General features: G+C 45.5%; 1 non-coding gene across 1 annotated transcript; it reads left to right on the top strand.

Annotated features, from left to right (window-relative positions):
• Nucleotides 1-9,593: 9,593 nt before the first annotated feature.
• On the top strand, nucleotides 9,594-9,701 carry LOC131312252 (small nucleolar RNA snoR100). The gene has a single exon (XR_009195819.1). It is a non-coding gene; the product is annotated as a small nucleolar RNA snoR100 (small nucleolar RNA).
• The last annotated feature ends 9,922 nt before the right edge of the window (nucleotides 9,702-19,623 follow it).

The raw sequence follows: 19,623 nt of genomic DNA, 5'->3' as shown, positions 1-19,623 counted from the left end.
GTAGATCGATTCATCTGATTAAAAATCAATCGATCAATCTGTTTCAATGGATCAAATATCATATAATTTGCAAACGTTATAACTTATAACTAATAGGGATGCGAGTTGACAGTGGGATCAATACAATTGATTAATGTGGATTGATTGTACAGTGGGTTGGATGTGATGGTTTGGCCACGGTCACTATGCTTAGCTGAAGGTTGGGTTAGGTCCCTTTATTCTGTCCAGCTTGGTCTGGAAAGTGGCCATACTTTTAGGTTCGGCCGAACCTTGTTCGTCATCACGCTCAGATATGCAGATCCATAGGATTCGATCCATACTGGGATTGACGAACTTCCCGTTTGTCGGATGCCGAGGCTCGGCCAAGCAGTTCGGTTAACTGACTCATGGTAGCTCACCCACGTAAGGATGGGACCAGGGGGGTTTAGTGGCGGCGGCTGCCACGACAAGAATTTTAGAAAACGCAATTATTATATGTGAAAAAAAAAAATTATCACCAACTTATATAGTCTCACCACTACTAAATTTTTTTCTTATTTTTTATTATATACTAGTTGTGTGGCCCGTGACATCTGGTTTGAGTCCCTCCTCCGCTGGTTCAGTGGCTTCCTATCTTTCCCCACGCAGCCTGCACAAAGAGCGCACGACTAAGACCTGGCCGGGGGTTGCCCGGCAAGGCCCTCCGGCGAGAGGATAAGTATGTGCAGGAAGAAAGGGAAAAGACTAGGGTTTGAGTGAGTAGTCGCGTATATGAGCGCGTACCTTTCCAGAATCGTTATCCTTTGGTACTTATAGAGCCTCCCTGACTTGCTCTCCAAGCACGAGCACGTGCCTTGCGCGGGCCAGGCGGCGTCGTCGTGATGTCACCGGATGAATCTGGTAACCGTTTTGGTGTGAGCTGGCACATTCCACGTGCGCTCATGATATCCTTTGGTGTAACCGCCTCAGCACGCGGGGCGACACGTGAGTGTGCAGGTGGCCGAGCCCGTAAGATCGCGGGGGTAGCCGAGCCTGAAGGGTAGCCGAGCCTAAAGGGAAGCCGAGCCAGAAGGGAATTCGGGCTAGGCGAACATCGTCTGCGTACCAGCCCCCAAATGGTGGCCGAGCCCAGTTGCTTAGCTCTGGGCCGAGCCTGAGCATCGAGGGAGACATGGCCGAGCCTAAACTTCGGGAACATCGTGGTAGACATGGCCGAGCCCAGTTGCTTAGCTCTGGGTCGAGCCTGAGCTTCGAGGGAGCATCGAGGGAGACATGGCCGAGCCTGAGCTTCAAGGGAGCATCGAGGGAGACATGGCCGAGCCTGAGCTTCAAGGGAGCATCGTGGGAGACATGGCCGAGCCCAGTTGCTTAGCTCTGGGCCGAGCCCAGTTGCTTAGCTCTGGGCCGAGCCTGAGCTTCGAGGGAGCATCGAGGGAGACATGGCCGAGCCTAGTTGCCTAGCTCCGGGCCGAGCCGAGCTTCGTGGGAGCTATCATGGGAAACATGGCCGAGCCCAGTTGCCTAGCTCCGGGCCGAGCCGAGCTTTGTGGATGAGCTCTAATAGAAGAAATGGCTGAGCCTCGTGGCCTTCCGCCGAATGTAGCGATTGTGGCCGAACCAGAATATTCAGACCACTACAATAGCCCCTCAACTTCTTCTGGTGCAAATAGAGTACAGGAGAAGTTGACAATGAGTCTGGCCGAATATCAATGGCCTAACCGTGATGAGAGCCTTTGCTGGTGCAAGGGCCAAATGTCGCGCAGACTCTAGAAAGCCCCTTGGCGTGAGAAAGTTGGCCGACCGCTATGAGGTCTTCGATGGGGCAAGCGCTGAATGTCATGTGGAATCTAAAAAGCCCAAACGGTTTTGAGAGTTAGCCAACTTGATACGAAGGTCGTTGATGGCATAAGCCTCTAAAATGCCCCTACGGTTGAGTGTTGGCCGAAGGCCGTTGATGGCGCAAGCGCCGAACAGTTGATTGGACTCTAAAAAGCCCCGACGGTTGAGGGTTGACCGAAGGCCATTGATGGCGCAAGCACCGAACAGTCGATTAGACTCTAAAAAGCCCCGACGGTTGAGAGTTGGCCGAAGGCCGTTGATGGCGCAAACGCCGTTTGTATAGGTGTGACCGAAGTCATCGTTTAGATGCTCGGCCTATGCCGGTGTGGAGGAATACTTGGATTGAAATTGTGGTTGTACTCAGCCGTAGAGAGGAACGTCAACTTCAGCATAGGTCGATAGCTTGTAACCATTCGCATGAATGTCGTCTGCGCCGAACCAAACATGACCAAACCTGGCAAACTCGGTCAGTGCCTTGATCGTGTCAGATAAAACTTAGTTTCTCTTGTGGACCTAACGGCTATGTCGCCGAAGTGCGGTAGCCTTAAACACAGAGAGTTGGCGGACGGATATGAAGGCCTTTGATGGAGAAAGTGCCAACCGTTGGATCAACCTTTGTGTTGATTCCGGATCGTAGGTTCTAACGTAAAACTGCTCAATCCGAGCCAAAGCATAAGCCCCAACCGTAGTGTGGGGTTTAGGTTTGGCATAATTGTATGTCTTGGGGTGCTTCTTGGTTTGCAAGTGCTGGGTGATTACTGGTGCCGGCAGTTGGGGTGCGGCCGAGGTGAAGGATGCTGTCAAGCTCGGGATTCCCTGGGCCGCACGGTCAGCATAAAACTCTTCAAGAGCACGGAATCTCTCCACGACGCGCATCAACTCTCCCATGCCGTGCGGTGGGCGGATGGCGAGTTCGTCTAGGATCTTGCTGCCGGTTTCCAGATCGTTTTTGAAAGTGCGCGCAGCCCAATATTCATCGATTCCTGGAATTTCGTTGAACAGTTGCCAATAGCGCTCAGCATATTGCCTGAGAGTTTCGGATGGGAGTTTCCTCATCTGAGATAAGGACTCAGGCTCTTTGGCCGTTTTTTTGCTCGTGATGAAGCGTGTGTTGAAGGCACGTTCATGGTCGGCCAAATTCCGTATGGATCCAACGGGCAACTTGTTGAACCACTGGAGTCCTAGGGAGCTGAGGTTGGACGGGAACGCCTTACATTTTACTTCATCCTTTAGTGTGCAGAGCTCAATTGTCTGCCGGAAGTGGATTAGGTGAGTGTAGGCCTCGCAGGTTGCTGGGTCGAACTTAGTAAATTTGGGCAGATGGAAAGTTGATTCCGGCGCCGTGTTGATGATGTGGGAGGTGAAGGGAGAGACGCCGAGGTCCTTCAGTTGTCTTTCAAATCCTGGGCGCGGCGGTTTGCCGTGCTCGTCAGTTTTGTTCTCTTTGAAACCCTTTCCTGGTTCTCCTTTGCTGACGCCTTCTCGGCGTCCCTGCGCCGAAGCTTGTCTCGAAGGTCAGTCGTTGTTCGGCGTGGGCCGTCGACGGTTTTGTCTTTGTTACGGCGGGTTCTATTGTCTTCGTTCGCACCTTCGGTGCGTACGGCTTTCCCGTTTCGCCGTGCATGGTGTTTTTCGTCTAGATCCTCAGGCGGAATGTTCCCTAGACGTTCAGAGACATGGGGTCTAGTCCGTGCGGAATCTCGGCTATGGTGTGAGACTGTTGTGCGAGAGAATTCTGCACGACCAGTTGAGTACGTACTTGTAAATGACTCGGTATCCCTCGACATGGTCCGCTCGTGATGGCTTCTAGAACGGTGTGTTCCAGATGCGGTGGGTTGCTTGTAGAGGATTATTTCTCTGGCGTCGCCCGGTGCCGGTGTAACGCCCCGAATTTTGGGTACGTTAAAAGGACATTTTATTGATAACATCAAATGGAGTCTGACTCTTATTACAACAAATACTCTCACAAGAGTTCAATATTTACACAAATGAAGGGGGTTCTAAGGTTCCTAACTACAGCTCCTCAGCTCCTCCATTCTTGCCAGCTCCTCATCTCCAAAAGCCTCCACGGTGATCTGCTTACCCTGATCATCTACAAAACCTGACACATTATACCAGCGTCGCCACCGATATAATATGTCAGGGTCACCAAAAAGGCAACAGCGTGAGCTACAAAAGCTCAGCAGGACAATCCCATACCCGCTAACCCATAACTTATAAACAACAGGAAATGACACATCGATTTCCACATGATACATATATACACAGCTAACAATGACACATCCACATTCGTTAATCAACAATCGTTGGTGTTCAAGAGTTTCGTGTTTCTCCTACGCGACTCATCGTAGACTGTGTCAACATTTTCCATATTTCATAAACGTATCACTTTTTCAAAAACTCAATTTTTCCCAACCTTTAAAAAAAATCATTTGTTTAACACAAAACATTTTGCATTGGCTCCGTACCGCGGATAACCAAGCTACACACCCAACCTCGGTTCTGCCGTTCTGGACTCCCGAGTATCCTCACAATGGTTCCGCCATCCCGGTTTCCCATTGGCACACAAAAAAATATTTGCATTGACTCCGTATCGCGGATAACCAAGCTACACACCCAACCTCGGTTCCGCCGTTCCGGACTCCCGAGTATCCTCACAATGGTTCCACCGTCCCGGGTTCCCATTGGCACACAAAACTATTTGCATTGGCTCCAAAACGCGGATAACCAAGCTACACACCCAACCTCGGTTCCGCCGTTTCGGACTCCCGAGTATCCTCACAATGGTTCTGTCGTCCCGGATTCCCATTGGCACACAAAACTTGCATTGGCTCCTCTCCGCGGATAACCAAGCCATATTACCAATGAGGCTACCATGTCCGGCCGCATTGGCAATCTTCACAATGGGCTACCAAGTCCGGCCACATTACGAGTTTTCATACACACAACGGGCTACCAAGTCCGGCCACGTTGCGGTTTTCACAATCCACGCAATGGGCTACCAAGTCCGGCCACATTACGAGTTTTCATACACACAACGGGCTACCAAGTCCGGCCGCGTTGCGGTTTTCAAAATCCACACGATGGGCTACCACGTCCGGCCACATTGTGGTTTCCAAAACATTTCAACCTTTTCAAATGTTTCTTTTACACACGCACACAACTCACATAATGCCACCCAAAACCGGTCATTATGTTGTTTCAAAATATTTCCTTCCTCGGAAAACATTTCTTTTAATTAACCACACCCTAGGTGTCATGTTTCTACTTTCTCGGTTCTCGTGTCTCGTTTACATGTAAAGACTCCGCGGTAGGACAAACGTAAGCAAGAATCATCCTAACAAGATCATCCAATTCTATATTACTCATCACGCTCAATTACTACTTATAGCATAACGCCACATGTACGGACGCCTTTGGAGTGTATCACTTATGCTTTATTCAAAGCACAACGCCACATGTACAGATGTCTTTGGAGTGAAATCACTTATGCTTTATCACATACCACAAGTAATACAAGAAACTCATATACGCATACTCATAACTATCTTAAAGATCAAAATACGAATACTTCTAATCAAACGATAAGTACGTAAATAAAGATAACCTACTTTATACTTGAGTAAGTAAATAAATAGGAAGTAAGTAAGGATTTCCTTATTTTCTAACATACGGTTCTATACGTAGAGTTAAGGAACAAGGGGTTCTACATATACTTAGAGATAGTGGACAAGGGATTCTACTTTATACGTAGGGAAGTGAGTAGAGGTATTCTACCTTACTTCTTGGCGGTAGTCGGCTACGGAAGGTTAGTCGGTGGTCGGAAAGTACGTCGGTGGTCGGGCGGAGTAACTTCCTACGGCATGCCTTCGGGAGCTTCGAAAGAGAAAGGTTTCTCTCGAAACTTGTACTTGACTATTACTACTACTACTTTTGGATCGAGAGGGTGGTCGAGTGGCGGTCTTGTGGCGGCTTAGGTTGAGTTTCTTGAAGAACTCAAGAACTACCCAAGAACATGAAGAACAAAAGAAAGAACAAAGAAAGAATACAATTTTTCTAGAGAGAGAAGTTGGTAGGTGAAGGTGTGAGTTGAATGAGAAGCATGGGGTGCTATTTATAGGCAAAACTCTTGGCTCTCTCCCCCTCTCTAAGGCCGGCCCTCTCTCTCTCTATATCTCCCATGGATTTGTTCCATTAAGTCATCAAATCAACCTTTCAACCAAGTCATAGCCCTTTCTCCAATCTTAGGCCAAATCTTAGGTGTAAGGCTATGAAACCAACTAAGATCTTTAGCTTTCTAGGTAATTATAACCTAGGTCTAGCTTGTAGTCAAGATCTTAGGCTAATAAAGGCTAGGATAATGGCCCATCATAGGTTGTCATTAGGCAAAATAGACTTAGGCCTATTATGGTAGCTTGCAAGGCTAGGTTAGGCTAAATGGTAGGCTTGCATGGCTAAGATTAGTCCTTGGATTGGACTATGGGAGATTTGTTGGAAACAAGGAGACAATGGTACAAGATTTGGTTCTAAACAAAGCATGGAGGTACAACTGGGGAGTTAAGTTTGGTTAGGGAAAAGATTTACCCAAGGATTTGAAAGGACAATGGAAGATCAACCAATCTTCCTCTCACTTTCCTCCTCTCTCTCGGCACCTCTCTCTCTCTCTCTCTCTTTCTCTCTCTCTCTCTCTCTCTCTCTCTCTCTCTCTCTCTCTCTCTCCTAGTACACTACACACACACACATATATATATAAATGCAAGAAAGAATAAGAAAGGTACAAAGGTACAAGATTTTCTAAATCCAAATCCTATTAAAGAAATCCAATTTAGGCACATGTTGATTAAATAAATAAACTAGGGTACTTTGTAATCTAGGTAGATCACACCTCCCATATAAGTTAATCCAATTGGGTACAAAACCCCAATACAAAATAATAAAAGGGTACTTAGGAAAACTTAGGCCTTAAAGGCTACAAGGGCTACTAAGTACTTTCAAAATAAAATTTTGGTACTTCAACACATGGGCAATTAGGAAAAAGGACTAGTTTAATAAGCCCATGTACTTGGTGAAAGAATAACTCTATTACCCAATGGATAATAAATACCCTAACATTTATTATCCAATGGACAATAATAACTAGGGAACTTTTATAGTAAAATAATCAAAGAGTACTTTTAAGCATGTGACAAAAGCCCTATATTAAATATAGGTGTGGTACCAAGTACCCCAAAATAAAAAGGCTAGGATTCTCCCCATTTAAATAATAATAAAGTACAAGTCAAATCAACTTTATTGGAAGGTTCCCTTGTCACATCGGTACTTTATTTGGTCAAAAGACTTCATTACCCAAGGGTTACTAACTTTCCTAGCGGTTATTACCCAATGGATAATAATTTCCCTTGCGGTTAATAACCATTGGACAAAAGAGTACAAGTACCATTTATTTTAAAATAAGATTTTGAAAGACTACATGTACTTTTATAATAAAAAGTTTATTATCCAATGGACAAAAATTACCCTTGTGGTTATTAACCAATGGATAATGGAGGGGTTGGAGAATCCCCAATAAACAAAGAATAAATGTACTTTGCACATGTTTTTATAAACCATTAAAATACTATATCTTGTACTTACCAAAATATTTTAATAGGAAGCCTATTGTCCAATGGATAAAGATTACCCTAACCATTATGGACCAATGGGTAAAAGCAAAAGGTTCAAAAGTTTCAAAAGGTCCAAAAGGTTCATCTAGTAACTAGGTAAGTCGGTTGCTTGGTTCCTCCAAGTAGTCGGTTGGAAACTAACTAAATTGGTCACGTAGGGTTTCTAGTCGAGAGTTTAACCAACGACCGAAATCTAACTACGACGGAAAATAACAAGAATCATATAGCCATTCAAGAGAAAATAAGTAATTTAAATAAAATTCAAATTTTTAACGAAATTTTTACTGACCAAAATTCAGGGTCGTTACAGCCGGGGTGAAGCCTAGGCGATCTTTTACAGATCCGCGCTGGCCTCCCTCGTTCTGACGCCCTTGTGGTGGTGGTGCAGGTGGTGTTTGTCTTCCCCTACCCCCGCCAGATCTTGATGTGGCTGGGGTAGCGTCTTGCTGCATGTGTTGCTTCATTTGGGCCACCTCCGCCCTTAACGCAGCCAGCTCGTTGTCGCGTTCGTCGTCGCGACGCTGTAGTAGACGGATGTAGGCCGCCGTCACGTCGTTTGAAACTGGTGAGAGTCCGGATCCAGGGGCGAGGGAGAAGGACATATGCCTTTCGTGGGGTGTTAGGGAGATGACATTTCCATTAGCGTCTTTGGCCCCCGAAATGGCTGCGTCCGTCAGATCTCCGCCCATGGTGAGTGGTTCGGTCGTTGTTTTACGAAGGAGTGAGGAGGTTTTGAGGATGTAAAAGCCGTTTGAATCAGAAGCGTTTCACGTCGGGTTCACCAATTGTGTGGCCCGTGACATCTGGTTTGAGTCCCTCCTCCGCTGGTTCAGTGGCTTCCTATCTTTCCCCATGCAGCCTGCACAAAGAGCGCACGACTAAGACCTGGCCGGGGGTTGCCCGGCAAGGCCCTCTGGCGAGAGGATAAGTATGTGCAGGAAGAAAGGGAAGAGACTAGGGTTTGAGTGGGTAGTCGCGTATATGAGCGCGTACCTTCCCAGAAGCGTTATCCTTTGGTACTTATAGAGCCTCCCTGACTTGCTCTCCAAGCACGGGCACGTGCCGTGCACGGGCCAGGCGGCGTCGTCATGATGTCACCGGATGAATCTGGTAACCGTTTTGGTGTGAGCTGGCACATTCCACGTGCGCTCATGATTATCCTTTGGTGTAACCGCCTCAGCACGCGGGGCGACACGTGAGTGTGCAGGTGGCCGAGCCCGTAAGATCGCGGGGGTAGCCGTGCCTGAAGGGTAGCCGAGCCTAAAGGGAAGCCGAGCCGGAAGGGAATTCGAGCTAGGCGAACGTCGTCTGCGTAGCAGCCCCCAAATGGTGGCCGAGCCCAGTTGCTTAGCTTTGGGCCGAGCCTGAGCATCGAGGGAGACATGGCCGAGCCTAAACTTCAAGGGAACATCGTGGGAGACATGGCCGAGCCCAGTTGCTTAGCTCTGGGCCGAGCCTGAGCTTCGAGGGAGCATCAAGGGAGACATGGCCGAGCCTGAGCTTCAAGGGAGCATCGTGGGAGACATGGCCGAGCCCAGTTGCTTAGCTTTGGGCCGAGCCTGAGCTTCGAGGGAGCATCGAGGGAGACATGGCCGAGCCTAGTTGCCTAGCTCCGGGCCGAGCCGAACTTCGTGGGAGCTATCATGGGAAACATGGCCGAGCCCAGTTGCCTAGCTCCGGGCCGAGCCGAGCTTTGTGGATGAGCTCTAATAGAAGAAATGGCTGAGCCTTGTGGCCTTCCGCCGAATGTAGCGATTGTGGCCGAACCAGAATATTCAGACCACTACACTAGTCATAAACCTTCTATTTTTTTTTTCAAGAAAGTAAACCCAAAAAAGTATTCTAAAACTAAATTCAATGGGCCAAAGTGAAATAATATAAATGATGATGTGTAATTAAGAAAAAAAAAACTCCACATTAATTCTAACCCTAAAATAACTTAACCTAAAAAATTAAGGGAATTTAATTATACTGTCACTCCTTAAATTTATAATGTCACTCCCAAAAGGGAGTGCGGTTATCAATTTGGGAAATCCATGGAGGGATCTGGGGAGTAACATTATAAATTTGGGGAGTGACATTATCTTTGTGCATACCGATGCTCTAGACTATCAATGAAGGAAGCATGGTAATGTGCACATAAATTGAATTCGGTCTCTAGGCCTGCCATCTCTGATGCCATTTGGCTTTGATTTGGGGGCATGGTTCCGCAGCAAAATGTAGCAGGCCGAGCAGTATGGCTTGTGCCACTTCTGAACGTGATCCATTATCCCGATCAACTCCAAGTCATTTTACCTTCGACGTTCGGAATGCCGAAGGCCTCCGTAGCCGAGGGTCCTGTTAATTACGACTCGCTTAATCGCCTCAGTCTCCAACACCCATACGAACGGGAAACACGTTCGGTTGGAGATCCTCCGATGATTGCATAACACGCTCGGTGCCGAACGAGCGTAGCCAACATTCTATTTCAGTTTTCAGACACTAAGTGGGTACAAACACAAAGTAGGTTAGGATCACGAGAGAGAGAATACTAGAGTAGAGTTGTATGAGGAGTACACTGATATTATTAACTTGAACTGATATCTCCCTAACTTACTTACAACGGCGAGAAGCTCAGCTATATATAGGCAGCCAAGACATCTGCTTACATCACTGCACGCATCACAACACAGTAACACACATATAATTGCTACAGTAGTTTACAGACAAACTACTATACACTTTTAGACTAAAGCCTAAAGCTACTGAAGATTGTCAAACTACGTACAACCAAATATCAAGACTAACAATAGTAAAACATAATAATTTCACCCTGTTCAGAAAAGGCTGAAACTTTATAGAACGCAAAAGGGACAGCTGGCTTGAACACATTGGTGTTATTCTGATTCACTATTTCCAAAAGAGTCTTCGGTCCTGTCTGCAAGGTGATACTGATCTAAAAGATAGCGGATATTTTGGCGCCATTCTTCCGGATAAGTATCATTGAACTTCCAATTTGCAGACTCATAATGGAGGAGAGATGAGGGAACGTCTGTGAGTGCCAATCCATTGAGTGAACACAGTGTTTGGGTTATGACAAGATAATTTCCACTGTCGATCCACTTTCCTTGGGTCACTGGATATGTTGAAAGGAATATAGTGTGATATGCCTTTCGCCAGGTGATAGAACCATCTGAATTAGGGTGACTCCTGTTGTTGCGACTTGTCCAAAAAGCAAACTGGAGATCTTCATCTGGATTGCTGGGGGTGCTCCTGAACTTCTTTTGCCAGAATGGTATGCTTCCAAAGAGCAAAAGAAATTTCAGGAAGTAATCTTCTGGAGGATGGACTTGACTGAACGCCGCATGAGCCAGATATACCAAGACTGCTGATTTATTAAAAAAGATACTTATAGTATAGACATCAACTAAATACCACAAGAGAAGATAAGCTTCTTTCTTAAAATGAAAAACATTATGGTAGGAGATCTCAAACGGAGTAAGGAAAGGATAGACAGGATGAAAAGGTAGACCTTTTATGGGACACTCATCAAGACCATACTTGAAAATACAGAGATGTTGAAGGTTTTGACACATTTGAACACATCTAGAAAGGAGGGTTAACTCTAAAAGATGACACTGAAGGTGGATAGGAAAATCGACCGGATGGAAACAGGAAATCATGGGAAAACAACTAGGAACAAAGAAATGTGGTTTTGTTTTTGAAAACTGGTTGATTTCTTTTTTGAGCCTTGATAAAAAATCAGGGAGGACATTTGTTTTTCCTTTTATGTGAACAGCATCAAAACTCCAATTGGAAAACCAATTTGCCCATCTGAGTAACTGTGCCTTTGGAAGGTGTTTCTGTTTGAACTTGAGCATGTTGGGAAAGCTCATCATATCAGTCTCAATGAGGAAATGATGACCGATTAGATGAAACTCAAACTTTTCAATGCTCTTCTTGATGGCCAGAATTTCTTTGTAAGTGGAGTGGTAATGAAGTTCTGCTGGAGAGAAAGCACCACTCTTGTAACCACAAATTCTGCGTTTTTGTTCTGTATCTTCTTCCAAAAGAACTGCTCCCCAATACAGATCAGAGGCATCTGTCTGAAGTACTCTCTTTCCTTCTGAAGGTATGGTTAATGGTGGAAGGGTTTTGGCTATGGTTTTGAGGTCTTTGACGGCTTTAGTGCAGTGGGTTGACCAGGGAGGAGGAATTTTCTTTAGTAGAGCTGAGAGAGGGGTACGGTATTGAGCAAGGTTGGGGATGAAATCAGCCATATAGTTAACAATTCCAAGAAATTGCTGAACTTGTTTGACTGTGAGGTTTTCATCTGAAAAGTGGTCAAGCTGGGAGGCTATATGAGGCTGGAGGGTATATTGACCTTTAGAGATATGCATCCCTAAAAAATCAATTTCAGGTTGGGCCAAAAGCATCTTTTTTTCTGAGAGCATAATGCCATGGGTTTGGACAAGGGAATGGAAAAGTTGTAGTAAAACAACATGGGATTGAATATCTGGGGAGAAGAGTAAGATATCATCAATGTAGACAAGAGCTGTGGATAATATAGGAGCAAATACCCGAATCATGGCCTTTTGAAATAATGATGGAGCTGTCTTGAGACCAAAGGGCATGACTGTCCACTGAAAGTGGTGATCTGGAATGCAAAATCCAGTTTTGGGACGATCATCGGGATGAATGCCAAGTTGCCAGAAACCTGCTTTCAGATCAAATTTGGAGAAAATCTGAGCTTTAGGCAAGTTTGCAAAAAGAACACTTCTTCGAGGAAGAGGGAACTTATTATCCTGCAAAAAATGATTAAGAGGCTGGTAATTGATAACCAGACGAAGCTTTCCTCTTATCTGCTCTGTCCTTTTGTTGACATAAAATGCTTCACATGCCCACTGAGAGGTTGTGGGCTCAATCAAACCTTCTGATTGAAGTTGCTGAAGTTCTTGAAAAGCAAGCTGGTAGTGTTCTGGGTTCATTCCATGATGGGTAGCTTTGGTGGGGTTAATGTTTTCATTTTTCTTAAAGGGAAGAGAAATGAAGAAATCTGGATTTTTCCAAAGCGGGTTGGAACATTTGGTTAGGAACAGGGAATGGGATTCAGCACAAGAGGTTTTGATTATGGCTTCTTTTACTGAGGAAAAGGTTTCTATGCTGAAAAGGTTTGGTTGAGTGGTCCAGGGTAACAAGTAGTTTTTGTATTTCAATCCTTTTTTGAGCCAAGAAACTTTGCTGAGATTTTGGAGAATATCAAAGCCTAACAATAAATCTTTTCCTGGGAGATCAGAACCATAGACTTGATGTTTTATGGTGTATCCAGGGAAGAGTTGAATGATAATAGGCTTACTTATCAGAGTGATAACAAATGTTTCTCCATTGGCTGCTGTAAAGGGTCTGAAACAAGACTGCCAGTAGGACCTGGGAAGGATTGCTGGGTTGAGAATGGAGGCTGCTGCACCAGTATCAAAGAAAGCGATAACTGGTATGGGTTTCTCATATTTTCCAAGCAAGATTTTGACCTTGGCTAAAGGTTGAGCCAACATGATGTTGGGGAACCCAATTGTTTGGACTTCATAAGGGAATAAGTCAGGATCATCAGAAGAGTCACCTGATTCTGAGGAATCGTCTGAATCATCAAAGGTAAATGCAAGAACTGCTTCATCTGTTGCTTCATTGTCGATAGAAAATAGTGATTCTACATCAGCATCTTCAAGATCATCATCAATGAGAGCCAAAGAGTTCACCATTTTGTCTCTTGCTGCCTTATTTGGACACTGTTTTGCATAGTGCCCTTTCTTTCCGCATATGTAGCAGCGATCAGACTTTCGCTGCCCTCTGAACTTTTTCTTCTTGAAAAATTTCCATTTTCTCCGGCGTGGGAACTTGCCAGATTTTGGAAACTTTGAAAACTTGCCAGGAGATTGAAACTTCCATTTCTGAAAGTGTTTAGACTTCCGGTATGAAGGACGGCAAGTGCACTTCTTGTCTTTGCATTTTATAGATAGGTCAGGACGATCACATGCTTTACCAAGAAGTTTTCCCTGTTCTTCAAGAGTTTTGAGGAATTTCTGGTGATTGCACAATTTTTCCAAAGCAATCAAAGAGTGCTGATATATACCGCCAAGAGAGGTTGAGTTCAGCGTCAATCCTTTTGTCTGGAGGAGCCTTGTTGTCTCATTTCCCAATGGTTCAGGAAGGGAATTGAGAAAAGCTTGCTTGAGATTGACATCATCCATTCCGTTGAGAAGATAAAATCTCTGAGACATACGGTCATAGTGAGTCTCGAGATCTTTCCTTTTAAATGAACAGCATCTCATGCTGAGATATTCTTCTCGAACGAATTCCTTTGTGTTATTGTGGTCTCCAAGAAACTCAGTATGCAGAACTGAGATGAATTGATCAAGAGTTGGCAGCTGTTTGAGCTGTAACTGTCGGTATTCACCGAGAGCTAAGAACCACTGACGGAGACGGCCAAGAAATTTTGCTGTACACTTAGTAATGACATCACTGAGTGTAGCATTAGGAGAGAGCATAGCAGCTGTGCACCAAGCATGAATCGCATAAAGTTTATCCAACCATTTTGATGGGGGAATGGTATCAAAAGAGAATCCTTGGGTATGAATATTGGCATGGGAGAAGGAATCAAAGGTTGGAATTTCAGGAGGTATTTCAAACTCAGGACCTTCTTCAATGATAGGGTCTTCGACATCTTCTTCTGGGTTTTCAGGGTTCATCATGAAAACATGAGGAATGGGCATAGAGTCTGTGGATTCAGTATCTGAATCAAACTCAATGGTTGGTTCAGGAAATGGGGTTTCAGGTATAGTGGCTAAGGTATGTAGGAGAGTGGAGATTGGATTTTTAGCAGGGCTAGATGTTGGTTGAACCATTAATTGGGGTAATTTGGAATTTGGGTCAGATGGTGGATCTGATGGTTTAGAAGAAGTGAAGGTATCTGGTGCCGTAGTAGAGGTAGATGGTGGAAACATGACTACCGGAGGTTGGGTAGGTTTTATCTGGGGCTTTGGGAAAGGAAGTTTTGGTGGAGATGGTCTTTTTGGTGGAGGAAGGAAAGCCGACGGGTTTCCAAAGAGACTGGGGCTTGAATCACCAAATATTGAGGTAGGATTTAATGGTAAGGGTTGAGACATTTGAGGATACCCAGAGAAACTTTGTTGGGGATAAGCTGAGACCATATCAAATGGATTTTTCTGTTGAGAATACTGCTGAGCCTGAAGTGAGTGAAGCTGGTTCTTGAGATGCCTCATTTCAGCATCCTTATGGGAAAAAGCTGCTGAGAATGCTTGGTTGGCGTAAGCCATCTGAAGAAGTTCTTGGTGAACCTGTTGAATTTTCTGCTGCAAATCTCTGATAAGAAGTTCCAAGGTTGATAACTTCTTATGGACAACATTTTCCAAATTTTGCTGAGAGAGAGAAATCCTTTGGAGAATTTTGTTTTGAGCCAGAGAATTTGCTGATTGCCAATTTATGGCTGCTTCTGCTGCTGACACTGCTTTGGTACTACCATCAGGGAGAATGGTAGTTGTAGGGAGGTATTCCCGAGCAGATACATTTAGTTACCAAACACGTGATGTTTGGGAACACGAGGTAAATACGACTGGACTTATCGCTGGGCAGTTCGGTGAACAGCGATATGGACCAGTGATATGAGAAGTCATGGCTTCAAGCAGACTGTTCGGTTATGATACAGCCGAACAGATGTAGTAAAAAACCTAGCACGTGATACGAGTGATCACGGGTTGAAAACAATGCAATCGATATCCGAATAAATGGTACGTAGGACCATAGTTTGAATATAGACAGGACAGTCATCATGCTAAACAAGTGTTCGGCAATATGGACCAGTGACATGAGAAGTCAATGGTCCAGGAAGGTTGTACGGGCTCAAGGACCAGTTATATGTGAGGTAACTGGTCCAAGCCGTCTGTTCGGCTATGAGACGGCCGAACAAAGATGGAACTCCAATCGAGAGAAGGAGCAGAGAGAATACTCTGGAAGATTCCAGAATAGTCATGTCTCATATAGGGATAAAGATCCCAAGAATATAGGATCTGAGAAAGATACCCAACGAGTATGGGATGTTCGGCTCTTAAAGGAAAAGAATCCTAAAAGGACTCTTTTCCATAAACTGATAAAGGAAACGAGACTCCTTGATATCCTGGGTTTCCTATACGAGTTAGGAATCCTATGGCAATAAGGATGCTTGGACAGCAAGCATCCATGAATCTATAAATATGAGGAAAACCTAGAGGTGAGAGGTACGCAATATTGCATTACTATTGCTTTCCTACTGATAATTAGGGCTGAGTTTTCTAGTACGTGATACTAACAAAAGCATCGGAGGGCCTTTGCCACGAGAGGCAAAGGTGCACTCACCCCCTGTCTATTTTGCAGATTAGGGTTCAGACGTCGAGCTAGGGTTCCGGTGAAGAGGCACGAATAAGCCGTTGCGATCCAGTTGATTCGAAGTACCAATTGTTTTCATCCCCCTACAATTGGCGCCGTCTGTGGGAAACGAAGGAATTCCCTTTTGAAATACGACCATGGTGGAAGTAACTCCAGCAACGCCGCATTAACCAAAAGATGTGTTAGACGAGGGAAGGGACAAATCACCACCCGGGGCTCCGAGAAAGCCCCAGGGTGGGCACAGAAGGAACACGAGTAAGGACCGCCCCCTTACCGTGCATCATAACTCCAAAAATAGAGGAGATGGAGAGACGGCTTCAAGATCCACGAGAAGGAGTAAATCCCATCAAAGGGATGAATCAATCACGCACTCCAGGAGTGTGCACCATAGTGACGACGTTCTTGATAGGAAGAGGCAAGAAGTCGAGGAATATGCTCGTCTGATTAAAAAACGAGAGCATGAGATCAGAGAATTGGAAAGAATTAGGGAGCATCCGGAGGATTCTGGCCTGTTTCGAGGAAATTCTAGAGGCAGTAGGTATGCTATGGTACAATACAGAAAAGATCCTTCACGAGGAAGAAGGAGCAGAAGTCCTGTTAGAAGGCGTCACGAAGCTTCTCCACGAAAAAAGGGCAGAACAAGTAGAAGCCGAACACCGGAGAGAAAGACTTCTTCACGAAAAAGGAGGAGCAGAGACCGGAGTTCTACCCCCGAGGAAGAGGACACGAGAAAGCATCATCGAGACAGGTACGAGAGACCTGATGCTGATTGGGTCAAGGCTTCGGCCCACAAGTCAAAGGAGCAAGAGGATGGGACAGTGACCGCACGAGAAGCAGCACGCAAGGCCCTGAGTAATATTGCAGCCTCTCCCTTTACAAAGAGGCTGCAAGAAGCAAAGTTGCCGAGCAGAGTGAAGCACGGTGCGTTCGTACTTTACGAGACAAATACGGATCCCGTAGCTCACATACAGCATTACCAACAGGCCATGTTTATGCATGAGGGGGATGATTCCATCTTGTGCAAGATGTTTCCCTCCAGTCTTGGCAAGGTGGCTTTATCTTGGTTTCATAAGTTGGCCCCACAATCCATACGAGGATGGAGGCAGTTGGCAGAAGAATTCACTGCTCGGTTCTTAACGAGCAGAAAGGCCCCAAAGACTTTTGAGAGTCTTTCCACCATGAAGCAGGAGGAGAACGAGCAGATCAGGGATTATGCAAAGAAGTACTGGGAAACTTTTAACGAAATTGAAAGTTGCAGTGAAGAGTATGCAATTGCTACGTTCAAAACTGGTCTGCCTGTTCGGGGAGAGCTGCGCCGTTCATTGAATAAACATCCAGTAGCCACCTTGGCTAAATTGATGGAACGGATAGAGCAACATGCCAGAATGGAGGATGACATACTCCGTGAGGATGGCAGGACGGTTGCCGAACAGCAGAAGGCACCTGCCAAAAAGGTGGATAAGCCTGAACCCAAGTCTTACAAAGACAGAAGGGAGTACGGGCAGGCTAAGAAAGAGCCATACAAGGACAAGCAAGCTCCTGACCCCAAGTCCTTCTTCTCTATCACTACGGTTTGGAAGGAGCCAATATACAGGATTCTTTATCGAATAAAGAATCAGCCATATTTCAAATGGCCCCCAAGTCTAGGCGGAGACAAAGATGCAAAGCGTGCTACGAATCAGCACTGCAGTTATCACAAAGATTGGGGCCATATGACCGAGGATTGTGAGGTATACAAGAGGCACCTTGATGATTTGGTCTCTCGGGGCTATCTCAAAGAGTTTATCCAGGAGGACCCTAAAGAGAAAGGGAAGGCCATGGAACTGGGTTACGAGCAACACCCTAAAGGCGTGATCCATATGATACATGGGTTGGCTGCACCTTATACGAGGAGTGAGGTGAGGCTGTTGCAAAGACAGGTCAAGCATGATCAGCACGTGATGCGGTTGGGAAACAAGAGAGGGCGAGAGACTAATGCATGCAACGAGAGCATGGCATTCAGTGACGATGATTTGGCGGAGGTCCAAATACCCCACAATGATGCGTTGGTCGTAACCCTACGAGTTGGGGAATACGACATCGAAAGAATTCTAGTGGACTCGGGGAGCTGTACAGAGGTGTTGTACTATGATGCATTCAAGAAGCTGGGCCTGGCCCAATCAGACTTAGAACAATCAACAACACCTCTAATTGGGTTCGGTGCAGGAGCAGTTTGGCCCCTAGGAAAGGTGACTTTACCTGTTCGGGCTGGATCTGTGGTGTTAAAGACAGACTTTTTGGTAGTCGATGTCCCATCTTCCTATAACGCGATTATAGGGAGGACATGGTTGCACAAAATGAGAGCAGTCTCCTCGACATATCACCAGATGGTGAAATTTCCAGGATCAAATGGGATTGAAGTCCTTAAAGGAAACCAGAAGGTAGCACAGCAATGCTTGATTTCCATCATCAAAACAACCCCAAAGGTCCACCATGTTCTCACACTAGAAGTACCAGATCAACCAACCATCGAGGATGTTGGGAGAAGCCCGGCTGAAAAAGTGGTTGAGGGCCTGGAGAAGATTCAGATCAACGAGATTGATCCTGAAAGATATTTTTTGATTGGGAAATCATTATCAGCAAACGAAAAAGCTGAGTCAATAAGATTTCTAAAGGAATATATTGATGTTTTTGCATGAGTGCCAGAGGAAATGCCCGGGGTGGATGCAGACGTGATCTGTCATCATTTAAACATTGACCCTCAACACAAGCCGATCATTCAGAAGAAACGAAGGGCAGCCGTGCAGCATGTAGATGCAGTGATTGAGGAGGTAGATCGTTTGTTGGAAGCCAAAGCAATACGAGAAGTCTATTACCCCGAGTGGTTATCCAACACTGTTGTAGTAAAGAAGAAGAATGGAAAGTGGCGTGTCTGTGTGGACTTCACAGACCTAAACAAAGCGTGTCCTAAGGATAGTTTTCCTTTGCCCAGGATTGACCAGTTGGTTGATGCAACCTCTGGTTACGAGCGAATGAGTTTTCTCGATGCATATCGAGGATATCATCAGATTGCTATGTTTGAACCTGATCAAGAGAAGACTTCCTTCATCACACCTCGAGGATTATACTGCTACAGTGTCATGCCGTTTGGACTGAAGAATGCTGGGGCTACATACCAAAGACTTGCAACCATCATGTTCAAAAATCTCATTGGGAAAACTTTAGAAGTTTACATTGACGATATGGTGGTGAAAAGTCGAGAAAAAGGAGGGCATATCACTGATTTAAGAGAAGTCTTTGACATTTTGAGGAAATACAAGTTGAAACTCAACGCCTCGAAGTGTGCGTTCGGAGTTGGTTCAGGAAAGTTCTTGGGCCATTTGGTAACCATAAGGGGGATAGAGGCAAATCCCGAACAAATTGATGCTTTGCAGAGATTACAGAGTCCCAAAACTACCAAGGAAGTCCAGAGGCTGACAGGAATGGCAGCAGCATTGAACAGATTCATCAGCAGGTCAAGTGACAAGTGCAGACCCTTTTTTCAGTTACTGAAAAAGAGGGAGGGATTTGAATGGGGAGCTGAATGTGAGCAGGCCTTCCAAGACCTGAAAAAGTACTTGGCCGAACCCCCATTATTGTCAACTCCACAGCCAGGTGAGTCCTTAATTCTGTATTTGGCTGTTTCCGAGCACGCAGTTAGTGCAGTCTTATTGAGGGATTTGGGGATCGAGCAAATCCCCATTTATTA

This window comes from Rhododendron vialii, chromosome 12a (genome assembly GCF_030253575.1).
Source record: "Rhododendron vialii isolate Sample 1 chromosome 12a, ASM3025357v1".
Classification (NCBI taxonomy): domain Eukaryota; kingdom Viridiplantae; phylum Streptophyta; class Magnoliopsida; order Ericales; family Ericaceae; genus Rhododendron; species Rhododendron vialii.
Note: the sequence above shows the minus strand (reverse complement) of the source record. Positions and strands in the feature narration are given on the sequence as shown.